At 43.3% G+C, this 15,816-nt stretch overlaps 1 protein-coding gene across 6 annotated transcripts in view; it reads left to right on the forward strand.

Moving 5' to 3' along the window:
- Window positions 1-15,816, forward strand: part of RASGRP2 (RAS guanyl releasing protein 2) — a 1,629,940-nt gene that overhangs the window by 201,529 nt on the left and 1,412,595 nt on the right. The gene's annotated exons all lie outside the window — the stretch shown is intronic.

A 15,816-nucleotide genomic window follows, 5' to 3' on the forward strand; every position in this document is an offset into this window, starting at 1 on the left:
TGTCACTAAATTCCCTTGAACACACAGCCAGGCTAACTTGTCCGCAAGTTCCACTGTTGCTACACCTGGTGATGCGATTCAGACAGTGGCCACACCTAGTGATGTGATTCGGACAGTTGTTGTGCCTGCCGATGCGATTCAGACAGTGGCTACACCTGGTGATGTGATTCAGAAAGTTGCTACGCTTGGCGCTGTAATTCAGACAGTCGCTACACCTGGTGATGTGGCCCAGTCTGCCACTGCATCATTTATGCCAGTCCAGCCCATGCCCATTGAGCTTTCTGCTTTTTCTTATTTTGGACTCTCTGGCAATGCGATTCAGACAGTCGCTATTCCTGGCGATGCGGCCCAGTAAGCGGCGCTTTACCGTCGGTATTCGGCCACTAGCAGGGCAGTTTTATCCCCCGCTAGTGGCCGAGAAAGGGTTAAAAAGGGGCAGAGGCACTTTGCCGGCAGTATAGCCACGCTGTCCCATTGATTTCAATGGGCAGGAGCGGTGAAGGAGCGGTGTATACTCTGCTCCTTCACCGCTCCGAAGATGCTGCTAGCAGGACTTTTTTCCCGTCCTGCTAGCGCACCGCTCCAGTGTGAAAGCCCACTGGAGAGACAGCAGCGGCTGTTTCGGGCCGGTTTGCAGGCACTATTATTAGAGCAGTAGTGCCTGCAAACCGCCCCAGTGTGAAAGGGCCCTTAAGGGAATCTGACACATTTTTATTTTTTGGTGTCCTGTCTCTTTGTCTTCCCACTGCTGGTGATTATTTTTCATTGCAGGTGATAGCCAGTGGAGCAGTTTATTATTTGTTCCTAAAGGGAATCTGACACTTCTATTCTTTGGTGTCCTGTCTCTCTGTCTTCCCCCTGCTGATGATCACTTTGGTAGCACCCACACTGTGAAATTAATCTTGCATTGTTGCTTATGTCGGCCATACACGATGCGAATTTCGAACGAAAATCCTTATCGAAAGTAAATCGACCATTTTTCGTATCGTTAGTGTGGTATGTGCGACACGCGATTTTTGTATGACAGCCCAAACTGACAAATCCAACATGTTGGGTTTTTTGAGAAAAATCGTCCAAATTTCATATCGTTAATGGCAGAGTTGGACGATTTTACCTAAGACACAGAACTGCGCATGATCCCTGGAAAGTTCGAACCGGGAGGAAAACATACCGAAAAAACACGAACGAATGTTCGACTACAACTATAAATGATATTAATACAGCAAAAACAATAGACCACAGCAAAGTCTGATGAGGTGCCAACAAGTCTGCAAGAAAAGTGAAATAAACACAAATACCTGTGTGTGTATAATGGTCCTTTCACACCTCCTTTGACATGGCAGGAAAAAAGATAAAGAAAGCAGACAATATTGACCTATTGCATATGCTATACACCACATTCGCTACATTTTTTTTAAAAAAGTGCTTCATCCAGGAGGTGCCGACATGTCTCCAAGCAAAGTGGAATAAACACAAAAGTGTGTGTGCATGTGTAATGGATATTTCAAATTGTGTACAACATCAAGTGTGGTGAATACAGGTGGTATCACATCATTCACATAATGATTAAAATAAAGACACTCCAGACCAAATACTAACAAGCACAGATTTATTGTGCCAAACCCAAAACAGGAATGGGGTTTCATGCCTGTACCTGTATGTATAAACATGTAAAAGTATTTCCTTCATTAAAACATACACTTCTAAATACAAAAATATAACCTCTTCATATAAAAAAAAAACTATGCATTTTGTACAGTTGTACAGTAGTAGTGCAATTATGAAAAAGTGAACATTATCACAGTAGGGATGCAGTGTGCTAGTGTCTACAGGTGGAAAACAATACCAGACAGCTGCATATAAAGTGTCCATATGTACAATATACAAGACTGCACAGGTGGACCAAAACATAGCAGGTGTACAACTGCATTCAAATGGAAGGAATTCTTGTAAAGACATTATCACAATAAAGATGCAGTATACACTCTGTACACATATCCATAAAACACCATAGGTTTATAAAAACTATTAAAGTATAACAAGAGTCCATATGAACAATTTGTATTCATTGTGCTAAACTGTACATATAGTCAAAACATTGCCTACAACTGCTGTGCAATGTTGAAATGTGTACATTTGTACCAGAAGGATACATTGAGCTAGGTTGTACAGATGGACAAGAACAGTGTAGGTTTTCAAGTCCGTTCCAGATAAGTGTCCATTTGTACAATCAGTAGAGCTGTGTGCTACATTGTACAGATGGACAACATGATTGCAGGTGTAAAATTACAAGTGAAGTTGGACAAGGGCCTACAATATGTCTCCTTTGCACTAGACTAGACGGTACAGATGGACAAGAACAGTGTAGGTTTTCAAGCCCGTTCCAGATAAGTGTCCATTTGTACAATCAGCTGTGTGCTAGATTGTACAGATGGACAACATGATTGCAGGTATAAAACTACAAGTAAAGTTGGACAAGGGCCTACAATATGTCTCCTTTGCACTAGACGGTACAGATGGACAATAGGTATGTATAACAAAAGCAAAAACGAACCAGGGTATGCACAAAAGACAATCTAAACATATAAACAATTCAAAATGTAGATAATTGCTCAACTATCTCTGAAATTCTGCATGGAAAAGAATTCAGGTTAGTGCGAACATTCTCAACATCAGCTTTTAATGACTTTAAATCTGCAATCATTCGGTTCGCTGATGTACTACTGTCAAACGTTAAGCTGCATGAAGCAGATGATCAAACAGCTATAAAAAAAAAAAAAAAAGGCAAATGATTAACTAAAAAAAATGAAAAAAACTACAAAAATAAAGCAGATCAAAAAAATAAAGTTAATTTACCTGAAGTGGACACATGGCTGCTCTCATCACTCCCTTCAACAGGCGTCAGTATGATTACAGTTCTGTCTGTTGCGCTGTCAGACTGAGCACATGTTTGCTCCAAATCCTGATGTGCTGTTTCCACCTCTCCATGTTGCTTTTCTAGGCTTCCTATTAAATGCAAAATATGAATTTTAGGTGCAGGTAAAGCTGCAATACCATTTTTACATTTTCAAACATGAAACCTTTGTATATTTGTAAAGTCAAGCAACCTACTGCAATGTAGATTCCCAAGCAAAATGGGTGAAAGCAGAAAGGATGCACATGGCATACAGATGGCATATAACACTAAGAAATTATGGAATACGCATACAAGAAGATCATAAATATATAGTACTTACTTTTGTGGATTATTTTGTTGATCTTTCTAAGCTGATTGTCTTCTCTTAATTTCAGGTCAGACCATCGCTTTCTTAACTGGTCTTTTGTGCGTTCAATGCCATGGCTTTTGCGTAAAACACGTTGCACCTTCACTAATATTGCATCTTTGCGTATGTTCATGTTGCTGTATACTTGCGCACGACAATCATAATCCTTCTTTTGCAGTATATTCACCATGTCAACCATCTCCTCCAAAGTCATGTTGGTGGCTTTCTTCCTTCTCCTTCTGGTGACTGCACTTATTAGCTGACTTGCCTCCACCTCCACAATCTCCTCTCTTTGCTCGATCTGTGGCCCTGCACCTGGAGAATCTGCCATGTGTTCTGCCATGATGTCTGCAACTGTGCACTGTATTAAAGAAGAGGCGTGGCTTGTACATGATACATCGCATGTAATTATACGAACGTCCGCGGGTTTCTAATGTCATGTAGGAATATTCTGGGAGTATTCGTTCGGCAGACGATAAGTCACACATAGATACCTGAGGTAAGTTTTGATCTGGGGACTCTACATTGAATATTTAAGGTGTCCGTGGGTGTGTGTGTGTGATTTATGTAAGTACTTTTTATTGTATGATTATAGCGGTCTTGTTATGGTATTCAGGCCTGGATGTTCTAGATGGCCATTTGTATTATAATACTTTAGAAATTTGAGATATATATATGTGTGTGTGTGTGTGTGTGTGTGTGTGTGTGTGTGTGTGTATATATATATATATATATATATATATATATATATATATATATATATAAATAATGTAGCAATAACTCTCGGTGGAGCTGGTGGTTTAAGCGGGCTTGTTACCTTCACTCTCGCCTGGATAGGCCTCTCTCATCTAGCAGTCAGTACGTAGCATGAACAAAAGTCTCTGCCACAGACTCACTTGAAATAAATCCGTACAATCCTCTGCCACAGGATGTATTAAACTTTGCGGTGAAAGTCAGACACAGTACTTGGACCTCTAAGCCAACCCGGTAGTACTATGCTGTAAAACTACTTTAGGATACGTCCTCCAACCGAGTCACCAGGCCCCTCTCCAGACCAGCACTCTGCGTGATCCTTCCATGACGGGTCCTCCCCTGGGATCTTCTCGGTTGTCCAGCTTCTTCAGCAGCCAGTACGTAGCATGAACAAAAGTCTCTGCCACAGACTCACTTGAAATAAATCCATACAATCCTCTGCCACAGGATGTATTAAACTTTGCGGTGAAAGTCAGACACAGTACTTGGACCTCTAAGCCAACCCGGCAGTACTATGCTGTAAAACTACTTTAGGATACGTCCTCCAACCGAGTCACCAGGCCCCTCTCCAGACCAGCACTCTGTGTGATCCTTCCATGACGGGTCCTCCCCTGGGATCTTCTCAGTTGTCCAGCTTCTTCACTCTGGATAGACAGCTCAGGACTATTCCTTGGCTGCTGTGGTAGGCCCCAGACATGCTTCTGGGCCCACCCACGCACCGCAGCAGCGCAGGCATCCGGAATGGAGGACCACGAGGTAGCACTCTAACGCATACCTGTCGGCCAGGAGGGCCAGCACGTGGCTGAAAATGAACACCAAAACATGGCGTCTGTCCCATAAATACCCTCTCCCAGAATGCAACTCGGAGGACCACCTCCACCGAGTTGTCTCCGGGACAGAGGAGCACCCATATGCTTCAACACGTTGCCTTTCCAACACTAGCCAATGGTAACAGCGACACCCACCGGCTCAGTGTGGAACCACGCGCAATGTCAGCCAAGCTGGAACAGAGGCAAATCTAACTCCCCTAACGAGCAATTTACTAAATTTACCTATCAGTTGGTAGATCATAAATCTACCAGCGCAATATATATATATCTCCTGATTTCCTACCGCAATTTATTTACAAATACAGAGAATTATCCTGCTTATGGGATGTGAAGTCAAGAGATTATTCCAATCGCTATAAGCGCGATGAAGCTGTAAAAGAACTATGTAAAGCAGTTTGTGTTGAACCCACAGAATACTATGTGAAGAACAAGATTGCTAACTTGTGCACTGTTTTCAAGAAGGAGTACAAAAAAATACAAGCCTCCAAAAAATCTGGTGCAGAAGCTGAGGACGTGTATGTGCCACGTTTGTGGTACTTCAAAGACCTGATGTTTTTGGCTGATTCAGATAATCCCAGAGAATCCCATTGTTCTCTTCAAGCAAGTGGGGCATCAGACTCCAGTGCATTATCTGAAACAGAGGATATGTCCCAAACACAGACACAGGTAAATGTATGTTGTATCATGTTATATACTTTATTTAAACTGCCAATAGAGTAGTGAATAATTAGTACACTACTATACTTTCTTGCATGAATATTGTTAAACTGTAAATCTAACCAAAACCACAATATTAAAATCAGTATGCCATCTAGATCCAGTAAAGCATTCTTGTTGCACTCATTGTGAAACAAGGGTTTATCCACTGCATTGTTTACAATGGCCATTTAATCTTGTCTTCTCTGTTCCCTTCATCCACTGTCCCCAATCCATCTCCTGATAGAACAGAGGCTAGGGGACAAGTTGCACATGCTCTGTTTGATGTGTATTGCTATAGAGATTTTAATTTGTTTTGGGGGGGGGGGGGGGATATTGAGTGCATGTGATCAGCACATGGCTAATTGGCACTGTGGAGACAGAGGGTCAGTGGTCATGTAGCTTCATAGGACAGTCAAAGTAGAATGAGAACTCCTCCTCCAAGCTTTAACCTGACACCAATAGAAGTAACAAGACTGTTATGTACTGCTGATGGAAAAAAGTATTTAACAGTATATATTTACTAGAACATTTTCATTGCAATTTATTTTAAATGCAGAGTCATGGGTTATCAAATTAACATGTTTTACATATTACCAGCAATTACTATATAATGAACGATATTATATATAGCTATATACAGTCCTGCCATGCAACTGCCCCCCTGTCTACAAAATAATCAGTATAATTTTGTCGATTTTGACATGCATTGGCAGTTGGTATTCTAGGCCTTGCAGGAGCTAAATTTTGCAAACCAGTACTGTCATTTCGCCAGTCACCTGGCACAATTGTCCCACTGGTAATGTCTTCCATATCAACTGCAGATGATGGCATGTATGACACTGTTGTACGTCATAAGAAATTGTGTAGCATACAGCAGCACTTTACAATAATGTCCACTTTGTCCACTGCTACATTCATAGCGGTGTGGAAGATTCTGAATCTGCTGGCCATAATGCCAAACGCATTCTCAACCACCCGTCTTGCCCTAGACAGGCGATAATTGAATATCTTCTGTTGAGCTATTAAACTACCTAAGTGATAAGGTTTCAAAAGATGTTTATGCAAAGCAAAGGCGTCATCCCCAATAAAGACGAAATTTAGTCCTTCTTTAGTCTCACTTGAAGATGGAAGTTGCAATACACCTCCTTTCAATTTGCTCAGAAATTCACTCCGCTGTATTACTCCTCCATCTGAGTTTCTTACATTTTTATCTATGTCCAGGTATATGAATTCATATTTTGTATTGACGATCGCCATTAATATTATGCTAAAGAACCCTTTGTAATTGTAAAAGTAGGATCCTGAATTGGCTGGTGGGGTGATCCTTACATGTTTCCCATCAATTGCACCCCCACAGTTAGGGAAATTCCACATATCCTGCAATTCTTTAGCAAGGTCTTTCCATTCCTAGGAAATTATGGGAAACTGTTGGTAAAAAAAACATAAGAATATTTAGCATTGATAGTAATTGATGAATAATTACTGTTTTAATTATTTTCTATAGGATACTCCAAGCCCAGTACAGCAGCCAGGGCCATCAGGTCTGAGGACTCAGAGAGGGAAAAAAATGAGGAATATAGATTATAATACTTCCACTTTACTGAAGGATGCATCATCTATCATGCAACAAAAGGATGATGAATGTGATGCTGTGGGTTACCTTGTTGCACACAAGTTACGCAGGATGTCCATGCAACAGCGAGACTTGTTTGAACCTCTGCTACATAAAATGATTGGCATTGGTCAAGGGACATCTTACAGCAAACACTGATATTATGGGGTATCAGGGATGTACATCTCACCCACCTGTACCATCTGCCCCAAACTGGCAGATGAGTAATATGTCCCAACAACAAGGAACCACAAGCTGGGCAATGCACCAAGAACAACATCAAGGTCCTTGGTTTTGTGACACACAATATACTAATCTGTGACTATAACAATACATTTTCTTTACTGTTCTTGTTGAATTTGAAACGGTCATTGTTAAATAATACTATTGTTCAATAAAAAATATATTCTGTTTCACAACGTCTCTTTTTGGTAGTGGTGTACTTCTGGATATGGATTTTCTTGGGATGAATAGCATTTTTGCCAATTTTAGACACATTGCTGAATTTTATATATTTCAACTCTATTTTATATGTAGTCATGTAATAGATATCAGACAGTTCACCATATTTATTCACACGTCTCCGGTATAATACGACCTAATGATTGGGCAGAAATTCCGGTCATAAACTTCAGGTCTTCGAAAGACCTGTCTGTAGCCAGGAAACGGAGGGTTGCCATGAGCCTCTCCTCTGCACTGATAGCCTTCCTCATACAGGAGTCTTGTTTGGTGATATGTGGCCACACATGCGATAACAGCATCTCGAATGACTCCTGTGTTTTTTGTCCACACTCTGCTCTTCCTTCTGTTTCTTCTTTTTTTTCTTCTCCTCCTCCAAGGCTATTATTGCAATTACCATGGCTACCATTTTTTGCTTTCTGTTGTACCTCTTAAAAGGCATTTTCTCGGAACGAATGAACGTGCGCTGCGAGGAAAGACTGCTCTTTTCGTAATTGGCCGGACCCGATTTTGTACAGTAGGGGTGTGGTTAAAAGGTTACAAAACATTACATCACTTCCTCTATTGGCATGAAAACAGTGTTTTGATGTACGATTTTCGTACCTAATTGATGGTACACTCGCATGCTGTTGTGAGCGCCGCTTTCGTTTATCGCTCGACGGATCGTTCCAAATTCACATCGTGTATGGCCTGCATTAGGATCCTCTTCTGTTCATTACTTATGTTTCAGAAATAGGCTGTCATTATGGAACTGACACTAGATATCTGGTCTTTTTAGATTCTCTATCTGGAGCTACAGGCTATTTTCTTGAGTGTGTGTGCCTTATCAGCACAGCGACCTGGAATATACTAACCAGGAGACCTTTGGTGAGTCTGTATTTAGGCATATTCCTTCTAATATATTATGCTTTTGTCCTGTTGGAGATCTTAAATTGTGTCATTTCTCTATCGATGGCCACATACTGTGTCCTAGGGAGCTAGCTATAGTGTCTGACCACCTGCATTGAGGTAGACGTGACAGCTGGCAAATGCAGTGCCATTGAAACTGGCGCTGCCCGCCAGGCGTGAGAAGCATGACGTTGACACGTAGTGCATGTGCACCCACCCCCCGCAAGAGAACAGGGGGAGGGGAACGCCCGCAGTGGGCATCGCAGCTCCCGGACCAGAGAAAACACAAGACAGACAGCACAACCTACATCCAGACCGCTGCCAAAGCACACACAAAACCCTGAGGTATCCTATAGCAGGGGATTAAAAAATGGTATATGTACAGGGCCATAAATATATTTTTTAATTATCATGGGGAAAAAACAAAGATGAGAAAAAAAAAATACTGCATGAAATAATTACAGAGCAGGAACATGATGGCACATTAGGCAGCCCAACACGTGTACAAGTTTTTCATTCATTCAATATTTTATTCTATGCAGATATTTAACTATAACATGTAGTATATCAACTTTCTATTGAATTATTATGAGACAAATGTCCTACTTTTACACATATATTATAGATATGTTAATTATAACTCCACACAACACTTGACCCTCCGCGTACTTCATTTAAAGTCCCGCTTCCTTGTTCTCATTTGTATTTTTTTTTTTTTTTATTGATTAAAGTGATGTACAATAACTCAAAAGACAGAGATAATTGGCATTTGACATCAATATAAGAGGAAGGGTTACCAGGGGTATATCAACATACATAGTACTAATCCCTTGTGTGCCCCCAAGTGAGAGCATGAAAAGATGGAGTGGTGGGGAGGGGAAGAGACAGGTGATGAACAGACTAGTGCTTGTTAGTATAAAATGAGATAGTATAGTAAACTTATCAGCAGTCAAACCCATGGCTCAGTTCGGCTCAGTTCATTCCAGGAGATGAACAAGCATAAAGGGTTGCTCAGAAGGAGGAGGAGGAGGACTCTTCTATGAAAGTTAGTATTTGAGAGTTTAGTCAAGGACAAAGCAGAGCTCTATGATCTGTTAACCAAAGTTTCCAGTGGCAGTAGAATTTATCAAGTGTCAGCTGTGCCTTTGCAAACAGGAATTCCATTATGAGGTGGTCGTTAAGAATATCAATGGTGTTACTGAGAGTAGGTGCACAGGCCTGTTTCCAGAGCCGGACAATAGATAAATGGGCAGCAATGAGTATGTGTGTAATGATGGGGTGAAACTTCAAGGGCCAAATCGAGACACATAGTCCGAAGAGAGACATTTGTGTGGTTAACTCCATAGGTAGGTTAGTAACATCCTGAATAAGGGTGGCGATGTCCATCCAGAAGATACTCATAGACGGGCACGCCCACAAAATATGTCCATCTAAGTCACAGTTTCTCCAGCATTTGCTGTAATGAGATGGGAACATTCGAGCTAGTCTCACAGGAGTGTAATACCACCTATACAGTATTTTCATTGAGGTTTCCCAGTGGGAAATATTTTTAGAGTACATGGTGGATGATTGAAGTGTTCGGTACCAGATGGGTAGTGGGATATAAAATTGTAGCTTGGATTCCCAGTAGGCCATAGTTGGGGTACGTTCCTCCAGATTTGGTTTTGCTAGTATGCCATAGGTATGGAATATGCCACAAATTTTGTTGCTGGTTGAGGTAAAGAATTGTAGGATGTCCTTAGTCCCAGTGTTGTGCGAGGTTGAGACAGAGGTAAGGATGTGACGGAGCCTTAAGTACACATAGAAATCCTTATTGGAGATGGCATAGCAGTCCTTAGTTTGGTAGAAGGATAGGATTTGGTTATGGTGGAACAGGTCACCATTCTTTCGAAGGCCCTGCGAGGACCATATCTCAAGGGGAAGATCCGGGGATAGGAATGATAAGGCTGCCAATGGGAGTTGGTGAAGAGCCTGTAAGTGCAATCATCCGGAGATTTGTAGGACCGATTTCCAGGTGGATATTGTAGCATTGACTGTCGGCAGGATGGAATGTGGAGGGTGGTGTCCCATCCATATGGCAGCCAATAGACATGAGGGTTTTTTGTGAGTGCTGTTGCTTCGATCAAGATCCAAGGTTGTAATTAGGACATGTCCCATAGCTTTTTGGTTTGATCTTAAGCTATTGCTTTGTAGTACAGCCGGAGGTCAGAAACTCCGAGGCACGCATATATCCTGGGTGTGTTGAGCAAAGAGGCTTTGATGTGTGGTTTACGTGCTGCTCAGATGAAGTGATTGATGATCCGCTGAAGTGTGGCTATATTCAATTGTAGGATTGGTAATGGCAGAGTCCTGAAGAAATATAGTACGCGTGGTAGGAGGAACATCTTGGACAGGGCAATTCGGCCTGCCCAAGAAGCGTTGTTAAAAAGAGACGATTTGGAAATATCTTGTATTTTTTGACTCAGCAGTAAAATGTTAATATGGAGGAGTAGGGTAGAGGGGGAAGTCAACTGAATACCTAAATAGGTCATGGATGAGCTGGGGGCCCAGGAAAAGGGGGAAGAGGTAGTAATAGCTGATTTAAGTTGTGGGGATAGGGAAACCCCTAGCATAGACGATTTAATTTATACACGGATATCTGACTAAATTGTTGTAGGAGATTACAAAGTGGGGGTAGGGATTTCAAAGAATCAGTGAGGCAGATGATTATATAATCGGCGTAGAGGCCAATCTTTTGGGGGGTTTGGTCAACTGATAGGCCATTGATATCTGGGTGCTCTTGGATTGCTTGTGCCAGTGGTTCAATCACAAGTGCAAAGATTAGGGGGAGGGGGCATCCCGTTGGTGATGGGGAAAGGGGTGAATAACATGCCTGATGTGAGAACTCTTGCACTTGGTATTGAGTAGAGCCCTAAGATGGCTTTGAGGAAGGGGCCATGGATGCCAAACTTCTGAAGGACTGAATCTAAGTATAACCAATTAACTCTATCGAACGCCTTCTCTGCATCGAGAAATCCGCAGAGAAGGCGTTCGGTGATGCTCTGCCCAGTGGATAAGGTCTATAAACCTGAAGGTGCCATCGGAGGCTTGTTGGGGGGGAATGAAGCCTATTTGATCTGGGTGGACCAGAGTAGGCATGTAGGCCACAAGGAGGGTCACTAACAATTTTGTATAAAGTTTGAGATTAGTGTTTAGCAGAGATATGGGGCGATAATTGGCCGGATCATGGGAGGGTTTGTCAGACTTGTGTATGGTTATCACTGCTTCAAGGGATTCGGATGGAATCTCACCAGTTGATAAACATCTATTGAAAGTGTTACATAGGTGGGGTATTATTTGTTTGGAGAATCTCTTGGTGGGTAAATGGCTGGGCTAGTGATTCGAGCTGAGATGGGGTAATCGAAGAGAGTCGGAGAGGGGCAAGGAATTCTTGGATTAACTGTGAAGTGGGTTGGGGCTTAGATATAGAGATTGAGAGGTTGTAGTTTTGAATAAAAGGCGCTAAATACGTCCGCCATATCTTTTGGATTTGTAAGTTTATGTCCCTTATTTCTAAGGAATGGGATTTTGGTTCACGCTGTTCTCCGTTTTTTATATTGCTGGACCAAGAATTTCCCAGCTTTATTCCCCTGGGAATACCATTTGAGGCAAAAGCGCTTAAGGTAAAAGTCGTGGCCCTTTCGGAGGTAGGAGCTGAGGTAATTTCTCAGCTTACCTAGTTCCTCGGAGTTGGCTAGAATGGGGTTTTGTTTAATCAGGCGAATATGACGTTTGAATAAAAGGAGAATTCCCTCTCCGTACCGTGCTGACACCTCCAGGGGTCATAAAGATCTTCTAGGGAAAGTAATGAAGACAGAGCCGTGGATTTTTGGCGTTTTGCATTAGAGGAATCTATCTTGGGGTCTATAACTTCATTAAAGTCGCTACAGATTATGATTTGATCTTCAGGGTAATGTTGGATCTTTTGCAACATGGATTTTTTTAGAATGAATTCTAGTGGGCATTGGGGGCATAGATATTTACGATGATGAGGGGTTGGTTGTTGAATATGGCTGATAAGATCAGGTATCTACCTGAGGGGTCCTGATCAAGGTGAGTGAGATAAAAGGGGATTGAGGAGCGTGCCACAATCATGACTCCCCTTACTTTTTTGTTAGCCCGTGCGGAAATAGTTTGTGGGAGCATTGGGGTGGGTTATGTTCCGGAAAATGTGTCTCCTGAACACACAGTATGTCTGCCTTTAGTGAGATGACTTCTCACCATAGGAGTGACTGTTTAAAAGGACTGTTGAGGCCCTTGGCATTTAAGGAGACAATAGTGAGCATCATGGCTGTGTGTGGAATGAATTTGGTTGCAGGTGCTGTGATGGTACAGAGAAGGATAGACTCCTAGTACAAAAAGGGAGAACTGGGGGGGTGGGGTTGGGGAGGTAGGAACAAAATCGTTGCAGAAACAGTAGTATACGCAATAAGATGTGTGAACTGATCAAGGCCAACAGTGGTTTAGAGGGCTTAATCTGGTCACACAATAACAAAGCAATACTAAATACACAGATAATTTAGTAAAACAGGCTAAATATTAGTTTAACTTATTAACGTTAAACAGAGGATGTGCTTAGCACACCAAAAAAAAAAAAAACCTGTGATACCCACCTTAACGTGGAAAAAGTGCACCCTTGCTAAGATATCTCTGGGGACAGAGGCTGGGAGGTGCTGTGGTTTGTGGATCCTGTGTGCGCGATCGATGAGCATGTCTTTTGTTGTTAAAGTCAGGACAAGTTTACAGTACAGCTGGTGTAGGTATGGTATTTCAGGGGGGGCTAGGGATTCAGAGACCCCCTTATAACTTAATATTATTCTGCCGTGACCGATCTTCGAGATCTGCGACTTTCAAGCTGAGCATATGGATGGTAGCGGCTTGGTCATCTTGTATATCCACAATGGTGCTCAATATGCTCTGTACGTTGCTCTAATGAGTTAATGTTGTCCTGCATCTGGTTTATGAATATTTAATCCCTTATGAAGATCAGCCTGTAGGGAATAGTAGCATGGCTTTAAGTGAGTGCTCAGAGGCTGGGTTGTCAGTTGTGGGATATGCTGCAAGGGATTGTGAAGCTGGCTGTTATGTTGTGGAACTACAGGTCCCAGCGCCATATTGCTTCTTGCTAGGAGACTGTTCGTCAGGGGATTGTGCAGGTGAGTCTCTTACCTCTGTCCCCCAGGTGGTTGGTCTGCTCAGTGGATTGATCCATGTCGTCCTCTGTCAGGGGATGAAGAGGGAGCTGCAGCATGCTGATCTGGTGGCCGCTCTGGGTCTCCATATCCTGGCCGGTGCCATGTTGGTGTAGGAGCCTGCAGGTTCCATTAAGCTGTGTGGGGTTTTTTTTGTTTTTTGTTCTTTTTTTTCCCGGAGCCCTGAATGTGGCCCTCCATTCCGGAGGGTGTTCACTGGGTGGAAGGAGGCTGGATAGGCTTGTTTATGCCGTGGAGGAGCGGAGCAGCAGAATCAAGTGGGCATCTTTAGCAGCACCAACCAGGGATGGTGAAGAATCTGGAAACTTCAGCAGGTATAAAGCCAGGGACCCAGCCAGCGGAGGTAACACTTGCAGAGCAGCCTTGTCAGTCAAGTCAGGAACCGAGCAGGCCAGTGGGGTGAAGCTTGAGAAGTATCTTGAGTGCCAAGCTAGGGACCTAGCAGAGAGGCGGGGGTGACGCTTGAGGAAGATACTACCGTAAAGATTGGAGGAGCTCAAGGGATTCAGTCTCAGAGAATCATCTAGTCTAGTGAGAGACTGGGAGCTCAGTGGGCTGAAGAGCTACAAGAAGTGATTGTAGCGGAAGAGAAAGAACTGTTACTTTGTGTTAGGAACTGTTAAACACTGTTGCCATAGGAGACAGCATTCCTACACATACAGATGTGGCGTCTCATTGGATGCCTTTCCCTGCATGGTGTCCTCCTGTTGAAGTCTCGGAATCTGCTAATCAATCTTGCAACTACCTAAGGGTGTCCTGGACCTAACCCTCTCTCCCAAAGTTTTTTTAAGAGAAATAAAATCTCTTTTGCATTCAAGAAGTGTCTGGCGCCCAATGACTCTAACTACTTTGCACCCACTATGCCTCACAACTTGCCATATACAGAAGGATGTCAGCTATCTCTGGCCCGGGAGGTGTTCATTAGACTGAAGGAGGCCGGGGACCTTGCCACATTTGGCCCCCCCATGTGGGGCCAAGGCGTTATCTTCGCAGCAGTCGCCCATAGCAACCAGCTTCAGCTTCATCGGGATTTCGTCTGGCTCCATGGGAAGGTGGCAAGTAACATCTGTACTTCTTATAGACTGTGTTGTCGTGCATTCTAACAACTTGGGGAAAAACCAACAAGTCTCATTGCGCATGGGAGAGGATCAGCCTGGTCTTTTGACACTTCCCACCAGCGCTCTGAGGGTTAACAGACTCCAAAATTGACCCCATTACAGTTTTGCCATGCCGCAGCATGATGGAGGGTGCCACAGTTCTCAGAGAACATCTGCACCAATCCATTGGCAGGGGGAGGAGTTCCGTCTCTGCAGAGGAGGATAAGGAAGTGCTGCCACGTGTGTCTGGTTGTGGGTTGGAGAGAAAGATGGCGCAGTTCGTAGGAGATATGGCGGATTGGAAGAAGTACGCTCCGGGTGTTTGTTTCGGTCTGAACGGTGCTAAACCTGTCCTAACTTACACTGGAGTGCGGTATACACCGAAGGGTAAGCTTGCCCTGTATACGGCTGGAGGCTATGAGGCCTTGGGACTGATCTGCGAGAGATGTTCTGGCCTGACCATGCAGTTGAGGCCTTGGATCGTCTTTGGTTGCTGCGAAGAGCACCTGTTTGAGGTTGTCTTCCCAACTCAACCTCCCCGGATACTACAAGTTGAATGGGACAGAAACTTCACTATTCTGGCTGGGAGTGACATCCAGAGCCCACCTACCATCACCAGAGTCGTACAGGAAGCTGCTACTCCTGCCTCAGTGACTACCCCAGGACCCGGTGCACCGATCGCTCCTCAAAGCCATGGTCGGGCTCAACTTCTCGCCTTGATGTCCGTGCCACCCCGGAGGAAAGTATCAGAACCGGGTAAGCCAGCGAGGAGTGAAAGCAGTGTGCCTGTAGGGAAGGTGAAGCCTGTGGCCATCAAAGGGGATGCTATAGTTGTGCCAGATAACCACTTAAGGACCAGCCTCATTTTGGAATTTAGGTGTTTACATGTTTAAAACAGTTTTTTTTGCTAGAAAATTACTTAGAACCCCCAAATATTATATATATTTTTTTTCTAACACCCTA

The sequence above is a fragment of the Aquarana catesbeiana genome, linkage group LG11 (genome assembly GCF_042186555.1).
Source record: "Aquarana catesbeiana isolate 2022-GZ linkage group LG11, ASM4218655v1, whole genome shotgun sequence".
In the NCBI taxonomy this organism is placed as follows: Eukaryota; Metazoa; Chordata; class Amphibia; order Anura; family Ranidae; genus Aquarana; species Aquarana catesbeiana.